The sequence below is a fragment of the Sinocyclocheilus anshuiensis genome, unplaced genomic scaffold (assembly GCF_001515605.1).
Source record: "Sinocyclocheilus anshuiensis isolate Anshui unplaced genomic scaffold, SAMN03320099.WGS_v1.1 scaffold339, whole genome shotgun sequence".
Taxonomy (NCBI): domain Eukaryota; kingdom Metazoa; phylum Chordata; class Actinopteri; order Cypriniformes; family Cyprinidae; genus Sinocyclocheilus; species Sinocyclocheilus anshuiensis.
The window spans coordinates 611,072-621,076 of record NW_015552548.1 but is presented as its reverse complement, the minus strand read 5'-3'; positions in this window follow the sequence as shown (position 1 = coordinate 621,076).

Here is a 10,005-nt window from a genome sequence, read left to right as displayed (position 1 = left end):
ATATGATAATACAGTGGTAATCTCCATTTAGACAATGTTTTCAGGCAAATAAAGGACAACTGAATGACTTGGTTCTGGTATTCTTCAGTCTTATTAGGGGTTGCTATTGCTCATATAGGATTAGGAACACAAAGATATTTTGAAAAAAAGTGTTATTTTCGAAGAGAATCATTTGAAGAACCTTCCAATTTTTTATTTTACTAAGAGGACTAAAAGCAGTTAAAATGTTTTTCAAAATATCTACTTTCAAGTTCTGCAGAAGCAAGTAAATCATACAGGTTTGGAACAACATGAGAGTGAGTAAATGTTTACATTTTTTTTGTGAACTGCCCTTTAAAGCAAGACCTAGCTATCTGTAGTAATGTGTAGCCATATAAGGTTACCTATACTGATTCAATATAAAGGCTCTAAATTTGTACAGTACATAGAAGTAATGTGAAAACTTTTGAACTTTTGTAACTACCTTTGTCTACATAATAATATAATACATATAATACATTCCATTGAATCAACTATTACAGGGACTTGTGGGTGGGCTCTTTTGACTTGAGCAATCTCCTAGCAACCACTCGGAATTCCATAGTAACCACCTAACAACACTTTAGCAACCGCATGGCAACCAATCTAGCACATTTTCTTCAGAATGTAGATCATATATGCAGTTCAGATGGCTGGAATTTGCTGTTGAGTTACATGTATTTGTATTTTACTAGAACACAGCTTTCTCAATAATAATGGAAATAACATTGTTATTGAGAAAGCTGTAATCTAGTGAATAATGGAGAGGTTCAGTATCTCCATGTGATGCCACCTTCTCACCCTCTCATATTTAGGAGTGCCCTTTTCTAAAGTGTGTTTTGTTGTACCTCTCTTCTCCCTCATCTCAAACTTTTTTAATCAGAACAGCCCAAATACCCTTTTGCAGGCCTTTTTTGGCTAAGAGCAGGTGAGGAAAACAATAGAGAGTACCTAATTACGGCGTCCTTGATACCTCACCTGCGAGAGTGCTGTCAGCTCACTGGATTCATATGGACAAGAACCAAAGAGAGAGCGTTGAGTGGCTATACAGATGGGCTTCAAAAAAATACGGTTAAGCCGCTGGGAAAGATGGCATGGGGGAGGTGGGTGATAAAGAGGAAGGGAGACCAGGGGTAATAAATCAAACCATGCAGTGGACTGTCGAGGAAGAAAATTTTAGTCGAGCCGTCTACAGCTCCTTCTATCCAGGACAGCAGCCAAGATCTTTATTCAGTTGCTTTGAGTGAGTTTTAGCATACTGGGAATTAATTTAAGAAGAGTGGTGTGAAATCAGTAGAAGCATTGGCCTTGAGGTATGATTAACCCTGAGTATAGTATTTAAGTTAGAGGTATCTTTCTGCCGGGGGCAAATGTAGGACACAGAGTATCTGCATTTGGAACTCTTGAGGATGTTGGAATTTGAAGGACGACCCCCTGCGACCTCCTGCCGAGCGTGTTTGGGGACATTTGTACTACGCCTCCAGATATATTGACCTTTTAAATCTCTGTCTTATTTTGATGGGTTACAGCCCGCTCTCATACGAAAATCACACACTGTACCGTGTATTAGCTCATGTTGTGGCCAAATAATCATTTAGAAGAGATAAGTATACTGTTTATGATGATGTTTATAATAGTAAAAAAAGTCAGTTTACATTTTTAGAATGAAATACTAGTGCTTGAGGCAACATAATAACATAGAAATTATGTTTTCAAGCCATGACAAATTCAATTTATTCCAGTCATGTAATTCCAGGCATATACAAGTATATAGTAGAACAGTTATCCAGTTCTGTAGTGCAACTTACTCTGCAATGCAATAAATAATTAAGTGTCCATAAGTAAATACAAAGTGTACACATAATATAAAATAAATGATATAGCTGTAGTTAGTTTTAGATTTATTATTAGACTTATTTCATACCAGAACTGCTCTGCTATTGTCATAACACTCAGCATTTTATTTATTTTGATTGTGCACAAGAATCAGCACATAACATGGCTTCCGTGGTGCATGTATGGATTTCAGAAAGGAAAGATCATTTGCATAAAACTCTCAACATTCAACATTTGCTGCATTACCAACAGTTGTGTCAAGGGACAGTGGTTTTCAGTAACAAAGCAGCCATTCATTTTCAATGAGAGATTTCCGATGTGTGCATTTTTATTTTTATTTTTTTTACTGAATCCTTCCCCAGCAGCACATATTTTCAAAAGCCATTCACTTAGTCCACCAATAACATTATGGGGAACCAGCAATATCAATGCCCACTTTGACCAATACAGCAACCAGCAGCAACTGAAAGTAAATTACTCTGAGAGGTACACAATAAAACCTCATCATTTTATTTTATCTAATAATTCTACAGTAAAAGCCTGTTAATTGGTTAACTGTAAGTTCCTGTAGAAACTGTAAAATATATCTAATAGGACATTTCATGCAATTTTACAGTAAAATACTGTACAGTCTTTTGGAAAAAAAAAACATAAATTGACATTCCCATAATTCTCTGTGATCACTCAAATTTTATGCTTGTTAAATTTTTTCACATTTTTCTTAAGAGTTCTTTCTTTCTTTCTTTTTTTCTGAATATAATTATGTTTGAAGTTTTGTAACTTTATTTCTGTCATGCCAACTCGCTGAAAGATTAGCATTGTAATATACATGGCAATGTTAATGTGTTTGGTCTTGGTGGAATAGATATGCTATGCTGCTGCTGCTGCGGCAGAGCAAATACCGAGACTTGCTGCCGCCAATACATCCACAGACATGCTGCTGTGAGAATGTAAGAAATACTGCTGTTGCACATAAATTAATTTACCCTGCACATATACATGAAATTATCCATAGCAGATCTATACAGGTGGAGCTGGGGAAGGTGGAGGGTTTCTGAAAGCATACTGCAAAATGCTATAATTGAACACTGGCCTGCGCCATCTAGAGTTTAATGACATAGCTTTATATTTTTTTTTAAATGTGATTATTTATAAAAATGTATTTGATGTATTTTTTGATCTTGCACATGGGACCTGGATGTGCGTATGTAGAACTTTATATTTATGCCAACAGCCTGGTATTCATGCATACAGATACATACATAAAGACATTAGTCAGACTTCATGCAGAAAAATTGACCCTCAAACCACAAACAGACAAACAGATATCAGAATTATTACACTGCAAGACTGTGTTATCAGTCCTGTGTCCAGCTGCCAAATGTTAATGTCCAGTTTTTTTGCCTCCCAAAACCTTTGGTTAAAAAAAGAAATGTAGCAAATTGCATTGTGGGTTTTAAAGGTCATCACTCTCTTAATCTGAGTGTTGTGCTTCCTTCGTCGCATTACTAGCTCTCAAACAAAGCTAATTTTTTATATCTCCAAGGCACAAACTTTGACATATCGCTCAATACAAATAACAACTTGCATGGTGAGATGCTTCAATCATTCATTATCCAATTAAAATGCCATTTTCTATCACCATTTTCAAAGAGCATGGATGTTAATTGAAGCTAAATGCTGTAGCTTTATTGCATTTCTGTTCCTCTAAAGCCCTGATTAGAGTTTACTGAAAGCTGGGGCTGACATTTTAAACAGGATGTACGCGGGGAAAGCAATCAGACTTCTGCATGCGTGATATTTAACTGTTATTTTGTTCATAGAGGGCCACTCCACTGGAGAGCACAGAGGAAAAAATGACATGATTAACATCCTAATCTGAACAAACGTATTATGGTAATAGAAACTGAACTGATGACATGGGTTTTATAAAATAGCATTGCCCTTATTACATGATAGCACTTGATATTAATATGCTCTAAATGAGCTAAGAACTACATTCTTATGTTTAAATAATTGGAAAAGGTTATGAGAAATGCTAAATGCTTTAGCTTAAAGAATGGCTGGCTACCATAACTTTTATTAGAAAAAAAAAAAGTCATGGACAGCTGAATTCTGAATTTGAAGAAATATAAAAATGAGTCTTATTAAAGTAATATTTAATTTATTCCATAAATTATTGTAAAGAATATACACTTTCATAAATGTGTTTAAGTACATTTTAAAAAATACACTTTGCAATAATGTCAAAAAAAGTTTTACTGTAAATACATTTTAATTCATTGTTTTAAAAATCGTTTGTTGTTTTTTTGTGTATTTATTTACAATTATTTTGATGTTGACTAACATACTAAAGCATATGTAATGTACTAGATTATAATTTTAACTTAAAATATTTTTATATACATGACATACTAATTTCAGTGGCAATGGCATTAAAGTATATTTAATTTACTATAAATACTTGACATACTAATTTCAGTGGCAATGGCATTAAAGTATATTTAATTTACTATAAATACTTGACATACTAATTTCAGTGGCAATGGCATTAAAGTATATTTAATTTACTATAAATACTTGTCAGTACATCCAACAGTAAACTTTAACCACATTTTAAGACAATATAAGAAATTATGAAATTACATATAAAGATGTATTTAAGTCCTACTTAGGTTGAAAAAAAATGGATATACTGTAAATGTAAACACTACATTCAGACTGCACATTACCTCATTACATTTGATATAAATTTAAAAATTACACTCAGTTCAAAATAAGTGTATTATTTTAAAATATATTCTTTCTGTTTTTTTAAAAGTATGCTAAAGTGTAAATCCCTTTTTTTTTATACCAAGAAATCCGGTAAGACTTTAGATTAGGGAACACATATTCAGTTTTCCCTCAATAAACTTCTAATTTGCTGCTTATTAATAATTAGTAAGGTAGTTTATAAGTTTAGGTATTGGATCGTGTTAAGGGATCTAGAATATGGTCATGCAGAATAAGACATTAATATGCACCTAAAAACTTCTAATAAACAGCCAATATGCTAGTAATATGCATGCTAATAAGAAACTAGTTAACAGAATTAGTCCTTAAAATAAAGTGTTACCAGAAATCCTTTTCTAAAGGATCAAAAATTGGTATACATATGTTTCAGTAAGTAACATTGACCTTTTAACATGATGTTGACGTTAATATGCTCCGGTGGGAGTACAGGAAAACCCCTTTATGTCATTAGCAATGAATACTTAATAATAAAGGACCAAAAACAGAGGAGAGTTCATGTAATAGTTTACAGATATCTATGAATAATTAAGCACAAGTAATAAATTATTAATGTTCTTCATAAAACAGTGCATGACATGTCTTGCTAGTCTCTCTGTAACAAGCACAGTATGCTCCACATTACTTTAAGACTGATAATTATAGCAGGACAGAAAGAATGGCTTCTGAGGCAAGCAGGAGAATGCACACTGGTATTTTTAGCCAGGAGAGCAGTGTTTAATTATTTCTGAAGGAAGTGCTGTAAGGATGCTTTGTTTTACTGAGTGTCTTGGCATCCCCACAATGAAGTATGCAGCGAACAAAGGAGATCCTGCTTATGTATGAACGAATGCTGAGAGGGCTACCAGTGCCTTCTACAAAATGCCATGCCTCATGAAGGCAACAGGGAAAAGACTAGGGTTGCGTGATAATCCCCAATCACTAGTCCATTCACTATCCTCAGTCATCAGTCGGGAACCGGGAATGTTATCACAGGCCTCATGAGGAGAAGGGGCATGTTACGGCTTTCTATGGTATATGCTAGGGCGCCCATCCATAAATACTTTCCCCCAGGCCTGGTGAATTTCTGTGACAACTCTGACTCACATTCCATCAGCCACCACAGTAAAGATTTCAGTTAAATTGTTAATAAATTGCTTTTTTTTTGCAGCAGGCAGGATATTATGTAGTGCTACTGCTGAGAATAACATATATGGAGCCCCAACTTGATTGGACAAATTGATGTCATAATTTTGTCTCTCTCCATTCTTTGAATGTTGAATTTATACTCCTTTTTCTAAAGCAATGAAAACTATAAATGGTGTTTTACAAAAGAAAAATTTAATCAATTGAACAAACTCCTACATGACGGCGGATCAGGCGGGCACAGCGCTTCACACCATAGCCATCATAGCCAGGCTTATCGAGCTGACGTCCTGAAGGAGATGGGCGAGATTCGTCGAGTGGTTCCTGATCTCCGTGTCAGGAAAAGGAGAGCTTCCCCCATTCCCCCCCTCACTGTCTCAGTGTTGGAGGAAGGAGACGCATCAGGCTTTCTCCCCTCAAAACCTGTTTCCATTACAGTGTTGCGAATCAGCTCATGGGGAAATATGAATAATTAATCATAACTAGTTATAATTAATTATAAATATTTAGATCCGCTGTAGATATTTAGCTGACCTCTCAGGGTCAACTGTCTGTCAATTCTAAGAACGTTAATTTCCTGGTTAAGGTAAATAACTTTCTTACTGTACAGTTCTACAGAGAGCCTGTAGCATAAATCGGCATGATTAAGTGACTCCAGTTATGAGCAAACAATGAACAACGTCAAGTGTGATACAAGTAAGACTTTATTAACTACATAAACACTTAAACTAGTCTAACATACTACATAAACACTTAAACTGGTCTAACGTACACATATACACACACACACACACACACACATACGGTTGGTATAGGAAAGGGTTAAAGCTTAACGCAGTAGAGAGAAGAGAAAATAAGAATATGAAGTTATGGAACCATTTGCATATTCAGATCTACAGCCTCAAGGGAACATCAAATTCTTAGTTCAAACACAGTCATTCGCAGACATCCTGGCGCCCAGTCTATTGGGTGAGGGGTCTGTGACGACTTGTTAATCTAATGAATAATTGATTTGTTAAATCAAATGAAAAATGGTGTGTCTGATTGGTCCAGACGCTACAACAGCTGCTGCTTACATGATGGGAGACACTTGCAGCTTTCTCCCCGTTTCAGCCACCCTACTTATGCACCAGACCGTGCCCCTACTCCAGTTCTCGTGGGCCGACTCTTCTTGTGAGAGGACACCAGAAGCCCTCCTCTGCCACTGTTAATGCCATGTCCGTCTACACCAGTGCACGACTGTCTCGGGGACCTGGCGCTAGCATATCCTCTGGACTGCACCCGCATGCAGCCTGTATCATGCTACCTACATGCATGGAGTCTTCTGCCAGGAGTGTCGCCTTGGATTCTCTGCACAATCCAATTCGGCTATATGCCCGTTTTGTCAGGGTTCATCTTACTGCGGTAAACAATGCCTTAGAGGCTACTGTTCTTCAGAAGGAAAACAGGTATGATGGAGGTCCCTCCTTCAGATGTGAATCACATCTTCTTTAGTCGCTATTTCCTCTTCTCGAAAACGAACAGAGGTCTGAGACCTATTCTAGTTGTGCATCGGCAGAATTTCTCTCTTTACTATAGGAAATTCAAAATGCTAACGCTGAAGGCTATTCTGGCCTGCTTAAAGTTAGACTATCATGCTTCAGTGAGCACGTAGCAGACTCCTGGGTCTCATGGCAGCAGCCTTTCCTGTGCTGTCCATGGGGCTGCTTCATATACATACATTTTTGTGTTGGATGAAGTTCAAAGGTTTTTGAGTCGTGGTGTTCAGCTCATGCAGTGGACCCAGTCAGCTGCCCGATTGGTTCAATGCTGGAGTTTCTGCAGAATAAGTTTGCGGCTGGAGTGGCTGCTTCCACCTTGGAAGTTTGTTGCAGCTATCGCTTCTATCTAAACGGAGGGGTTTGCAGGCTCTCTCTGTTAGCGAGTCATGCATGGAGTTTGCTTCGGGCCTTGTTAAGGTATTCCTACGGCCCAGACCCGGTTATGTCCCCAAGGTCTTGTCCACATAATTTCGCTCTCAGATGGTCGTTCTTCACTCCTTCTATCCTCCTCCTCTTGCTTCTGTTGAGGATGAAAGTCTTCACCTGATCTGCCCTGTTCGAGCTTTGAAGCTCTATGTGGACCACTCAAGCCAATGCCGCAAATCCAATGTCCCAACTGTTGGTTTGTTTTGGTGCTGGCTGCAGCGGGCTAGCCCCCTCAAAACATAGGATTTCTCATTGGATAAGGGATGCTATCTCGCTTGCATATGAGGTGCAATGTCTGTCTTCACTATTAGGTATTCAAGCTCATTCTAAAAGGAGTGTTGCTTCCTCTCAAGCTCTTTTTAGAGGAGTTCCCCTGGAGGATATCTGTGTTTATCAGGTTTTATAGCTTGGATTTAGATGCGACATCTGGTTCCCAGATTCTTTCTGCTTGAACCAGCCATTTAAGGTTAGCCTGGTCTATTTTGCTTCGGGCCAGATATGGCAGCGCTTAGCTTGGCGGGTGTGGTATATCATTACCATTGCGTCATAGCTATGCAGCATTGAGTGAACCTATGAAAGAGAATGTCTCGGGTTACTCATGTAACTTATGTTCTCTGAATAGGGAACAAGATGCTGTGTTCACTGCCAAGTTCCTCGCACTGCTGACAGGAATACTTCGCCAGGAAATCTAAGGAGTGGATAGCGCGGTCGCTAGTGATGTAGTGGCACCCGTGCGATCAGCCAATGAATTGATTCCATGCAGGCTTCAGACAATCGGCACACCCAAGGGGTGTTCTCATTGGGTCATAGCTACGCAGCATCTCGTTCCCTGTTCAGAGAACATGGGTTACGTGAGTAACCCGAGACGTTTTCTTTAAATTAAGTCTATATCAGGGCAGTTGTATCACCCTGACAGGCACGTGCACACATAGACATCAAAGGGGGCTTGACCATCTGCACTTTTTCTTCCTCGAGGGAAAGTGGCCTTTTTTCTAGGGAGTTTTTTTCTTTTTTTTAAATAAATGAATATATACAGTATGTGTGTGTGTGTGTGTGTGTTTCTGTTTGCGCAGAGCTTTCCCTGTCAGACAAATAAAAAAATCAAAATATCAGGTCGGGACGGGAAATGTTGAGACTCTGTCGAGTTCTGATGCCTTTCTCCCCTCCGCGTCTCTGCGCAGCACAGCAGTGTAGCACACATTGATCGGCACATCACAGACAGACAGAAAGCTGCAGAAGTGAAGCCCTCCCTCCCTTTCCAGTTATTGGAAAGGGAGAGATAATTATCTAATTATCCAAAAGTCAAAGTTATTTTGTCTTGCTAACATCCATGACTCATGAGCTACCATGTAATAAGTTAGCTAAAATAAAATAAAATTAAATAAAAAAGACAATATATTGTGGGCATAAAGGCTAACTTAATGGAGCTCCCCTCCGCGTCTCTGCGCAGCACAGCAGTGTAGCACACATTGATCGGCACATCACAGACAGACAGAAAGCTGCAGAAGTGAAGCCCTCCCTCCCTTTCCAGTTATTGGAAAGGGAGAGATAATTATCTAATTATCCAAAAGTCAAAGTTATTTTGTCTTGCTAACATCCATTACTCATGAGCTACCATGTAATAAGTTAGCTAAAATAAAATAAAATAAAAAAGACAATATATTGTGGGCATAAAGGCTAACTTAATGGAGAAAAGACAACTGAATACAGTAAAATTAATAACGTCATCAGAATCACCACATTGATATGCAAATCAGGCATTAACCTTTTGAGCGGTACAGTCCCACATATGAGATTCTTATTTCCGTGCCCCTGGGAGTACAGTCCTACACATGGGATTTAGAACGTTCGGTGACATCACATAACTGCCAAATTCAAACTGTGTTTTCCCGCGTTGGCTGGCGCTGAGCCAGAGACAAACTCGCTCTGCACTTGTCATGTAATCACAACTAAGTGTTTTTAAACACATAATGCTTATTTTATGTTTCAGACATTTAAATACACATAAGTACTAGTAAAACAATACATTTAGAGTTTGTAAAATACACACAGATGTCTATGGAAGCAGCAATAACAATCCATTCAAATTTGTTTGAATTTTAAGAATTTTATAAGAATTTTATTCTTATCAGATACACATAGTGTAAGTAACTATAAAGTTTACTCTATACTTCTCCCAGTTCACCAGCCACTTACTTGCATGTATTTAGGGAGAAATTGATGAATTTACGTGAAGTAAATCTGACTGACAGGACTGTCCCTGCGTTCT